The 12,083-nt window shown below is 44.5% G+C and overlaps 1 protein-coding gene across 1 annotated transcript in view; it reads right to left on the bottom strand.

The window, feature by feature from the left end:
* ADCYAP1R1 (ADCYAP receptor type I) overlaps positions 1-6,392 on the bottom strand; it is a 126,482-nt gene extending 120,090 nt beyond the window's left edge. The window contains exon 1 of the mRNA XM_087712387.1: positions 5,750-6,392. The gene's annotated coding sequence lies outside the window, so the exon portion shown is untranslated. The remainder of the gene's footprint in view (positions 1-5,749) is intronic.
* Between the last annotated feature and the right edge of the window lie 5,691 nt (positions 6,393-12,083).

Genomic DNA, 12,083 nt, shown 5'->3' with positions numbered 1-12,083 from the left:
GAGTCCCCACAAATTCAGACCCTTGGCCACTGACTCATATTTGTGGCGGTTGCAGTGTTCGGGGGTGGGGGAGGGGGGGTTTCAGGCAATCCTCATTTTGAGACCTTATGAGAAGTCAATGGGCGAGCTGGATTAACGTAACAACCAGGTTACTAACAACTGCAACAATTCACTTAGTAAACTTGGCAAGAAAAGCTTGCAAAATGGGGCAAAACTCGCTTTTAAAAAACAACCTGCCTCGTTTAGCCACAGAGATTTGGGTCGTAAGTCAAGGATTAACTGTAGTCAAAGAGGATTTTATACAACGAACCAGGGGAACGTTTTAATCTCAACATTCAATCTTTTTTTTTTAAAAACCCTTATTTTATTACTCTTTGTTCTCTGAGCACAGGTTTCAAAGGAAGACAGCATACACAATGAGTAATTAAATGATGATCATGATGATGATAATTAATAATAATAATAATAATAATAATAATAATAATAATAATAAGCGTGTGTTTCCCCTTAAAAGGAGAAAATCACGTTTTATCACGGAAGCTTGTTTTTACCCTTGCACTTGTAACACACAAATGTCCAGTTCAAGTCACAAATGTGAGTTCACCTTTGTAGACAAGGAAATGTGGTTTGGAAGACAAAATACCCCATTTTTCGGAGTATAAGACGCTCCAAAGTATAAGATGCACCTAGCTTTTGGGGAGGAAAACAGGGGGGGGAGGGAATCTGCCTCCTCCTCCTAGCAATTTGCCTCCTTGCAACAAACAGTACAGACGATATACACTTTGTAGTGTTACATTTCAGACTATATTTGTATAGATACTGTTAAAACAGATGTGGTTTTCCTGGAAGTATACATTATTCTCTGCTATTTGAAAGAAGATACAATAGCACTGGGCCTCTCTTCAGATCGAGCATTTATTTTAAAAAGCTTCTTCATTTTGTTAAGCTGTCTAGAACGATAATAAAGCAGTCTTTAAAAAAATAAGTCTAACAATTTGAACATTTATAGTTACTGACTTACCTCCTTGCAGCGAACAGCAAACAGTCTGATTAGCACAAGAAAAAAAAATTCTGCCTCTGCCTCCCAGCAATTTGCCTCTGGTGCAAACAACCAGTTTCACTTTCAGTTTCAGGCTGCAGGGATTGCCACAGCCTATTACAGCCTCCGCAAGCCCCATTTCCCCCCTTTGTTGCAAGGAGGTCAATTGCTGAGAGGCAGAGGCCAAAGGGTGGGAGAGGGTGGGTGGGTAGGGCTACATTCAGTGTATAAGACCCACCCAAATTTTTACCCTCTTTTAGGGGGGAGAAAGGTGCGTCTTATACTGTGAAAAATATGGTATTAGCAAGGAGATGCAGGTTTTCTACTCTAGTTTTAGCCTACCTCGCACGGGTGTTATTCAGGGGTTGCTTCCCACTGGCATGCCCAGTTGAGTGTAAATTGTTCTGTGCATGCACAAAACATGAAAACATGATTAAAAACCAAGCCAGCAACAGCAGCGGTATCCGGGGAACTGGTACAGGGGCGTGGCCAGCCTGCCGTCCCTACTGGTTCGGTGACCGAGTCCCAATTTCCACTACTGGTTCATACAAACCGGTGCGAACCGGTAGCAACCCACCTCTGGTGTTATTCTGGGGGAAGACATAGGAGCAGCAATTGCACTACAGGTATTCCTCGTTTTACAACCATTCATTTAGTGGCTGTTACAAGGGCCCTGAAAAAAGTGACTTACGGCCGTTTTTCACTTGGCGTAAGCGGGAGCATCACAATCACATGATCGAAATTCGGACGCTTGGCAACTGACTCACATTTATGACCGTGGCTGTGTCCCGAGGCCACATGATCCTCTTTTGCGACCTTCTGATGAGCAAAGTCAACGGGGGAAGCCGGAGTCACTCAACTACTCAATTAACAACGGCGGTGATTCACGTACCTGGCTGACCAGAAGGGTTGTAAAATGGAGCAGAACTCATTTAACCATTAGCAAAGGAAATGGGTTTAACTGCCGTCGTAAATTGAGGATTACCTGTAGGCGCCCCTTTGAAGGAAAAGTAGGATCAAACAAGAAGAAAAGAAATTCATTTTAAATCCCCCCCACCTCCTTATGATCCAAGACGAAATTTATTTTCCCTCTTTTTTGTAAACCACATGTCAGCACCTATAACCGTTTCCTTCATTTTTATTTTTAAAAATTGTTGCACGGGCAATCCTCAAGTTGTCGGTTCATTTAGTGACTGTGTGGTACAATGGCCCTGAAAATAGTGACTTACGACCGTTTTTCATATCTACGACTGTTGCAGGATTCCCATGGGCACCTAATCAAAATTCAGGCAGTGGGAAACTGACTCGTATTTATGACGGTTACAGTGTCCTGGGGTCGTGGGATCCCCTTTTGCGATTTTCCAACAAGCAAAGTCGATGGGGAAGCCAGATTCACTTAACAACTGCAGAGATTCACTTAACGACTGTGGGAAGATAGGTCGTAAAATGGTGGAAAGTTCATTTAGTGGCTGTCTTGCTCAGCAACTGAAATTTTGGGCTCAGTTTTACTAGTACGTTGACGACTACTGATATAGGCACCCATAGGTATTTCTCAATTTACGACTTAATGGTGGATCTTCCCAGTTTATGACGGATACAGCGTCCCAGGGGTGGGTAGTGTCGCAACTTCCGACAAGCAACGTCGATGGAGGAAGCCGGATTCACTTAACAACGGCGTTACTTAAGTAACAATGGCAGTGATTCACTTAACGACGATGGCAAGAAAGATTGTAAATTGGGGCAGAACTCATCTAACTTTGATTTTTGTGGTCATAAGCCAAGGACTATTTGTGTATTGCACCCTCTCCTCATCCAGAGGTGAGGAAACACCTGCATTTAAGCATTTGGCCACAGGTGCAAATCAAAGCGTCTTTTAACTTCACCGCAAAGACTCAATTCCTTCTTTGCATTGTGTATTTTTAGCAGCCACAGAAAACGGCTATTTTCTCTCTCTGCCAAGCACCATGAATAAGTCCAGCTGCTCATAGAAAACAGCAGAAAAGGGGGGGAAATACTCCCTTTTTTTTGACTGAATCGGTTAAAAGAGGGAGATAAAAGTGTAAAATGGCCTCTTGATGTTGAAAAAAAAATCACTTCATTCCAAGAGTTATTGATTCTGGTTTATCTCGGTGTCCCCGTGTTTGTTTAATATAAAATATAATATTAATATAAAATTTTATTTCTTGGCATTTCAAGGGTTCCAGCTGTCTGTAGCTAAGTGTGTTTGACTTCGTTTTCCTACTAGGATCGATTCAGTTAGCTGCATGCAAGTAGTCCTCAACGTACAACCACAATGGAGGCCAACATCTATGTCGCTAAGCGAGACATGTCAAACAGGACAAAAAGTGAGTTTTGACCTGTTTTACCACCATTTTCTTTGGCCACGGTTGTTAAGCGAATCAGTGCGGTTGTTAAGCCGGTAACACGGACGTTAAGTGAATCTGGCTTCCCCATTGACTTGGCTACTCAGAAGGAGGCCAAGTGACACACACACACACACAGACGCTGTAACCGTCATAAGTAGGAGTCAGTTGACAAGCGACTGAATTTCGATGACGAAGCCATGGGAGTGTGGTGTCTCGATTGCAAATCATGTGAGATCATTTCACATAAGTAGCTTTTCATAAGTCGCTTTTTTCAGTGCTGTCTTGACTTCGAATGGTCACTAAAGGGATGGTCGTAAGTCGAGGACTACCTGTGTTTCGTTATCATATGGGTGCATTCTCATCGTTTTCATTTTCACTGTTCGTTTCGTTGCTCGTTTATTTTATTTCTGCTTTGTAAAACTCTCTTTTCCTTCCTTCCTTCCTTCCTTCCTTCCTTCCTTCCTTCCTTCCTTTCTTCCTTCCTTCCTTCCTTCCTTCCTTCCTTCCTTCCTTCCTTCTTACGGTGATTGTTTTGCCTTTAAATATATTCACGTATCCCTTTCTGGAGTTTGTACTTTAAACTTTCTGTATGTTGCATCTTTTTTTAATTTATTTTTTTAGCTTTTAACATTACTAACTGGTGGCATCCCATCCTTGCTATGCTGGTCTATCACTGCAATTAAATTCCGATTTCATTCGTGTGTTTTTGTCACCTTGGGTCCTCTTTAAATGCAAAGGAACAAGCATGTGCATACGGGGGGGGGGGGAACACGCTAAACCAGGTTAATTCAAGACGATGTTTCCATCTGCCTCACATCCGGTGTCCAAACAGCCTAACCTTCATTACGCTTTTAATGCATAATTCACACAACCTGACAAGGTTTATTAATCAGGTTAGGTAAAAAATGCTTGCAAAATAATCGGAGTTTCCGTCAACATGTTTTGTTTTTGGCCAGCAATGACAAGATGCTCGTTTATTATCTCAGTGCCTCCTGCAAACTGAGAAAAGCAGGTTAATTCAGCAACTGGGAGGGGGCCACAGAAGGTGACCGGACTCCTGTTTTAATCTAGCAGAGAATCCCTTGTATTCCATTTGAACCGGGGTCTGGACTCCCCTTTCACACAACCACTTTCCATACACACACCCTGAGTTGCGAGCCTGCCAGGTCTCAGGCTAAATGGCTTTGTGGATTGGGGTATCTGCGGGGAGAATCGGTGTGAAGAGGGGCTGGGGACTGGGTGGGTGCGGAGGGGACTATTCACCAGCTATGTTGAGCCGATAGGAGACGTGAGATACATACCAACACAGACGGGTCGTGCAAATTCAGTAGTGCTCCCTCCCTCCCTCCCTCCCTCTTTCCACCCATTTCTCCTCTCGTGTATTCACCCCAATGCATGCATGATGAAATGATAGATAGATAGATAGATAGATAGATAGATAGGTAGGTAGGTAGGTAGGTAGATAGATAGATAGATAGATAGATAGATAGATAGATAGATAGATAGATAGATAGATAGATAGATAGATAGATAGATATAGCCACACACACACACACACACAGAGGGAGAGAGAGAGAGAAGGCTAGAGGAGAGATGGAGAGAGATAGTGGATAGATAGAAGAGAGTGGGATAAAGGATAGAAAAATGGAAAGATGGATGGATAGAAGAGATAGGTAGGTAGGTAGGTAGGTAGGTAGGTAGGTAGGTAGGTAGGTAGGTAGATAGATAGATAGATAGATAGATAGATAGATAGATAGATAGATAGATAGATAGATAGATAGATAGATAGATAGATAGATAGATAGATAGATAGATGAGAGAAATAATTATATAGATGGATGGGAAGGGAAAGAACATGAAGATAGATGAGAAAGGAGAAAGGAGAGAGAATGGATAGAGAGAGAGAGAGGTAGACGGATAGACAGAGGTGAGAGAGATGGAGAGAGAAGGGGGGAAAGGGAGAGAATGATGGAGAGAGAGAGAAAGAGAAAGACAAGGAGAGAGCCAGAGCGAGATTCTCAGTCGTTTCTTTCGCGCTGCGGGAAGGTGAACCTTGCGCCTCTCCCGCGGGCGGGCAATCCCCGCGGAAGAATTCCACGCCACCGAAGAAACCCCTGCCGGCTTCACGCCAAGGTCCCGCTGCACCACCGGGCGACTTGCGACCCCCTCCCCTTCGCCCACCCTCTCTTTTCAGCTACCCCACCTTTTGTTCTCTATCCAAACTGTGGCACACCGCGTTTTCTCCGGATCGCCTCCACCCGCGTCCAAGGCTCCCCTGCACTTAGCCCTGCAGAAGTGACGGATTAAGGGGAGGGGGATTTAAAGATTGGGGAGGGGGGCTTACCATTGCAGTCCCGGAGATCCTCCTGGCCACGCCACGCGCGGGATCTGGCCGCCGGCTTCAACCTTCAGGAAGGTGAAATCAGTGGGGCGCAAGTCGATCTGGGAAGGCGGGGATTTCTTTTTCAAAAATGGGGAGGGGGGCACCCCGAAAAATCTTTCTTTTTAAAACCCAAAAGGGAGGCTTGCGCTAAAGACCCGATCGAGGCAGGAGCGAAAGGAGGAGGAGAAAAAAAAACACGGGGATTTTGGGTGCAGAAGTCCACGGAAGGAGAAAGCTATTTTCCTTTCGCTTGAAACAATAACCAATCATAGAAAAACCGAAGGGTCATGTCCTCAATGCTGCCTAGCGCCTTGAAAGGTGGGCTAGGCAGCTGTCCCACGACCCTAGGCAAATTTCTCCCGGCCGGGAAAGCATCACAGAGGGACGTAGTGGTGAGAAGAAAGGGAGCCCGTTTTTTTTTTAAAAAAAAAATCTTTTAAAAAGGAAAGAGAGAGAAAAATATGATAATGGGGAGGATGCTACTGCCAGGCAGAGCTGGTTCCGTCCTTTGGAAAAAGCTCTAATCCGGATACAGAGGAGGAAAAGAGGAAAGATCCGCATCCGAAACAGCGTCGTGAGAACCTGGCCAGCCACCCGAGCGAGTGTGATTCCGATCCGGCGCGTCCTGCAGAAAAATTCCCCAGGTTTTCCCTTCTCCCTCCCTCCTCCTGAGGGGCGGGGGGGGGGGGTCGAGAAAGAGGGATGGGCAGGCGCTGGGCGGAGTCCGCAGCCAATCATTTGGCGGGGCCGGCGCGCCAGAGCCAATGGGGAGAGGCGAGAGGTGTGGCCTCCCCCCCCCCAAATGCTTCTTTCAACCGAACCTTCGGTGGCTCTTCGGAGGCGGAGCCGAGCAGAGGAGACGGGACCGTTGAGGACTAGCCGCGTGGGGAGTAAAGCTGAAAGAGGAAAGCGGGGAGCGAATCAAACAGGACGGCCCCTAAAGGAATCAGGCACCTTGTTTTGAACAAGAAACTTGTCAATGAGTTTAAGTTCCTCCATGAAAGGCAGATGGATATCTTTGGTTCTTTGACCCTTTTTCAGTTTAGCCCACCTCACAAGGTTGTTGTTGCTGTTGTTGGGGTCTAAGCATACATTTGGGGTTAAAATACAATAAGTAATCTATCTTTGGCATCCACAGCCTCCCTGTGGGTTTTCACAAGCAAAGGGGTGCAGGGCAGTGGCAAATTGTTGCAGATAGACTTCCCCTGGAGCGGGAGGCTTTAAGCTGTATTTCTCAACCTTGAAGATGTGTAGGGACATTGACGCTCAGAATTCCCCAGCCGGCTCATCCAAATTCCCAAGGTTGAGAAAGACTTCTTTTAAACTTAAGGCAACTCTCTTCTTCATAGACTGCGCCTAGCACTGGAGGTTCTAGCCTTACTCTCTTAATTACCCAAGGCTGTTGATAATCCGGTTGCCATTTAGCCTTTCGTGTTAGCTTCTACTGAGCATAATAATATAAATTCCTGGGGAATTCTGGGACTTAAGGTTCTCACCTCTTAAAGTTGACTCGTTCGAACAATCTTGCTCTTAAAAAACCCCACAACACTGCGGTGTTTAGTTGCATGCAAATACATTCAGACACACAAACACACTCTTAAAAGCATTGTTATTCCAAGATCTGTTTCTCATACAAATGCCTAATCATCGAAAGGAAAGAAAGCCATCTAAAATTTGTACTTTGTGACTTGGGAAAGGATGCTTTGACTGACACTGGATTTATTTACACATGCTTTCATATGAAGTCTCTATGTTTCTAGACGCAGAGTTTTTGTTTTGGTTTTAGATTCATAACCTTTTATCGCAGACATGTTTGCCAAGGATGAAAAAATGCGGCTTGGTGAAAGGTCGAATATTTTTATTTTATTTACTTGTACGCTCAGTTTAAAATTTAGCAAAATTAAATTTCGTTAAATGCATTTGATTATTAATTAAATTCATTTGTTCAATTAAAATTGTTATTTGTAAAATTAAATTTTGAATATGATAATATAAAATGGTACAGGAAGTCCTCGACTTACAACTATTCGTTTAGTGACCATTTGAAGTTACAACAGCACTGAAAAAAGTGACTTATTATTCAATTGTATCACAGCGGCCAGCTGTTTCGCCGGATTTGGCATTGGTTACTAGTCGGGCCCCACCCAGGGGCCTAGGACGTCGTAACGTATTTTCGTAATATGCGTGCAGATCCAAGCAGTGCGGCTTTTTGCATTTGACTGATGGTGATTTTGTCAATTTTTAACTGTTTTAAATGTAATTCCAGTGCTTTTGGAATTATTATTATTATTATTATACAATTGTATCACAGCGGCCAGTTGTTTCGCCGGATTTGGCATTGGTTACTAGTCGGGCCCCACCCAGGGGCCTAGGACGTCGTAACGTATTTTCGTAATATGCGTGCAGATCCAAGCAGTGCGGCTTTTTGCATTTGACTGATGGTGATTTGAAAAAAGTGACTTCTTCTTCTTCTTCTTCTTCTTCTTCTTCTTCTTCTTCTTCTTCTTATTATTATTATTATTATTATTATTATTATTATTATTAACACTTTGCAACATCCCCATGGTCATGTGACCCAAAATTCAGAGGCTTGGCAAAAGCAATAGGACTTATAAACCGCTTCACAGTGCTTCTACTACCCTCTCTAAACGTCAACCTTGAGCCATTCGGGATCAAACTGCTGGCAATGGTTCATATTTATGGCAGTTGTGATGTCCTAGAGTCACCTTTTGCAACCTTCTTAGAAACCCAATGAATGGGGAAGCCAACAACAATGACAGGTGTAAGAAATAATTGCCCGCGCACACACCTCCTAGAATCTGAAATATTTCAGGGGATATTAAAAGAGGCAGAATATTATATTTCCTCAAAGGAGAACCAGAGAAAAGATTTTCTTAAAGGCAGAAAGCAACCCCAAGTCTTCCGGTATAGTGAAACAGCCTCCAGCAGATGCCTGAAGTCTTTGGAGATTATATTTTGTGCCCGTTAAGAAATCCCGGCTAGCGTATTCATAAACAAAAGGCCTTCGGATCCAGCTGGTGGGATTAATAATTTAGCAATAGCAATAGCAATAGCAGTTAGACTTATATACCGCTTCGTAGGGCTTTCAGCCCTCTCTAAGCGGTTTACAGAGTCAGCATATTGCCCCCAACAACAATCCGGGTCCTCATTTTACCCACCTCAGAAGGATAGAAGGCTGAGTCAACCTTGAGCCGGTGAGATTTGAACAGCCGAGCTGCAGAACTGCAATCAGCTGAAGTAGCCTGCAGTGCTGCATTTAACCACTGCGCCACCTCGGCTCTTACATTCCCCACCCCTCACCCAAATTCTAAGAACAGGGCATGATTTTTAGTACATAGTAGGATTAACCCACCACCGTTAGAATAGCAAAAGGCACAAGGCTCATTACATTGCACAACTCCCCTGGAGCATCTCAGAACCAATCAAACCCGATTGGTCAGCTGTCCCAGAACTGCAGGCTCTGGTTGGTTCTGCTCATCCATAAGCAGAGTCCTTCTTTCCAACCATTTCCTCCCATTTCATTTCCAGCATCTTTCTCCCAGATTGGAACCCGGACGGACTTTTCTTCCAACACAACAAAAGGTTGTAAAACGGGGCAAAGCTCACTTGAGAAGTGTCTTGCTTGGCCTCAGTTGTGGTTGTAAGTCAAGGACTATCCTGGAGCGATTATGTCAGCAAGCAAGTTTATCTTGGTCCAAAGTGGTGGTGGTGGTGGGGGGAATCCCAGCTTGCAAACCTCGGGGACAATACACATCCATCACATACAATGAAAATCTTATTATCAATTTATGAGCCATTATCCAGACCCACAATCTAACCTAAAGCAAACATTAAATTGGCACTGCAGGTTGTGATCATTTGCATGGCTTGAGAAGAAGGCCTTAAGGATGCCTTCAAATCCTGCCCTACAGGTGGTCCTCGGATTACAACAGGTTCATTGAGTGGCCCTTCAAAGTCACGACGGCACTGGAAAAAGTGACAGCTTTTCACAGGACTCCTGAAGCATCATCCCTCAATGGATGGTCGCGTGATCAAAATTCAGAGGCTTGGGCAACTGGCTCATGTTTTCTGACGGTCGCTGTGTCCCAGGGTCACGTGATTCCCTCTTTGCAGCCTTCTGAGGAGGAAAGCCAATGGGGGAAGCCAGATTCACTTAATGACCGCGTCACTCAATTAACAAAGATCCACTTAACGAAATGTGTCAAGAAAGGTCATAAAATGGGGGGCAAAAGTCACTTCTCATTTAGCAACAGAAATGTAGGGCTCACTATGGTCGTAAGTCGAGGACTACCTCCCTTTTGGAAAATAGCATCTTTAATAAAGGTGCTAGCACCATAAAGATCCTGTCCCTTGGATGCCCTGCTGGCTTGCTGGCAAAAGTTTATAGCTTATATTGACTAGTTGCAAAGTCAGCCAGATGTTCAGATTACATTTGGCATTTTTGTCCACCTCTGGAGCCCTTCCCAAGGTCCTGGGGCAGGCAGATGTGGATGATTGATGGTGCTGAAAATCTAGTCACAGATTGGAAGCAGATTTCAAGAAAAGCTGCCTTTTGCAATTGACCGATGGGGATTTTGTCAATGCCAATGAGGTTCAAGTGATAATATAATATGATATGATATCATACCATATATCATATATCATACATCATACATCACATAGCATATATCATATAATAATATTTTTTTGCCAATTGCTGTTGTTTATAGTGCAATATTTTACTGGTTTTTAATATTTTTAAGCAGGCCAGAGTTGACTCTAGGTGAGATAATCAGTATGGAGGAAAGGAAGGAAGGAAGGAAGGGAGGGAGGGAGAGGGAGGGAGGGAAGGAAGGTAAGAAGGAAGTGAGGGAGGGAGAGGGAAGGAAGGAAGAAAAGAAGGAAGAAAAGGAAGGAAGAAAAAAGAAGGAAAGAAAGAAAGGAAGGGAAGGAAAGGAGGAAAGGGAGGAAATGAGGGAAGGAAAAAAAGAAAGAGAAAACAGAAAGAAAGAAGGAAGGAAGGAAGGAAGGAAGGAAGGAAGGAAGGAAGGAAGGAAGGAAGGAAGGAAGGAAGGAAGGAAAGAAAAAATCACAGCAAAGATATGGAGGCTGAGGTCCTTAAGTTTTCCACTCAAGGCCAAATGATCATCTGAAGGTACTCCTTGACTTACAGCCACAGTTGAGCTTTTCCGTTGCAAAGCAAGACAATTGTGAAGTGAGTTTGGCCCCATTTTACAACTATTTTTGCCACATTTGTCAAGGGAATCCCTTCAGTCGTTAAGCCGCTAATCCGGTTGTTAAGCGAAGCTGGATTCCACGTTGACTTTGCTTGTCAGAAGGTCACAATAAGGGATCACATCACACACACACACACACACACACACACACACACACACACACACACACCGGGAACACGGCATCTGTCCTAAGTACATGCCAGTTGCCAAGCGTCTCAATTTTGAAAGCCCCCTGCCCTCAAGGAATGCTGGGAGGCCAAAAACGTCACACGGGCGTCCGATGAGAGTTGAGATGGACTCCAGTGAAGGTTTTTCTTCTCCGTTTCATGGAGATTTAATCCAGCCCTGATTCTGCCCCTTTCCATGTTCACAACATGCTATTCTAGTGTGTTGCAGCAGCTCTGCAAGGCATCAGAAACGCAGGAGGCGGCGAAGGCAGAGGCAGCTGCTAACCATCTGTCTGCGCGTGGATTAATTTAAGGGAATGAATCAAATCATTTCTGCAGAATTCTGCCTTCTTACACCCTTGTTGTTATGCAGACGACTCTTTCTTGGCACACACCTGAGTAGCTCATATAGGTAGTCCTTGACTTAAAGGTAAAGGTTCCTGTGCTAGTCATTCTGGACTCCAGGGGGCGCTGCTCATCTCCCTTTCAAAGCCGAAGAGCCAGCGCTGTCCGAAGACGTCTCCGTGGTCATGTGGCCGCCATGACTCAACGCCGAAGGCGCACGGAACGCTGTTCCCTTCCCACCAAAGGTGGTTCCTGTTTTTCTACTTGCATTTTTTACAAACTTTCGAACTGCTAGGTTGGCAGAAGCTGGGACAAGTCACGGGAACTCACCCCATTAAGTGGCACTAGGGATTCGAACCTCTGAATTTCAGTCGACAAGCTCAGCGTCTTAGCCACCGAGCCACCGCATCCCCATTAGTCCTTGACTTACAACAGTTCATTTGGTGAGCATTTGAAGTTACAACAGCACAGAAAAAAACCTGACATGATCATTTCTCAGACTTAACAACCCATTGCAGCATCTTTGAAATCATGTCATCACAATCC

This window comes from Thamnophis sirtalis, unplaced genomic scaffold (genome assembly GCF_051295495.1).
Source record: "Thamnophis sirtalis isolate CommonGarterSnake01/CBP01778 unplaced genomic scaffold, rThaSir2_p1.2 scaffold_4, whole genome shotgun sequence".
Taxonomy (NCBI): Eukaryota; Metazoa; Chordata; class Lepidosauria; order Squamata; family Natricidae; genus Thamnophis; species Thamnophis sirtalis.
Note: the sequence above shows the minus strand (reverse complement) of the source record. Positions and strands in the feature narration are given on the sequence as shown.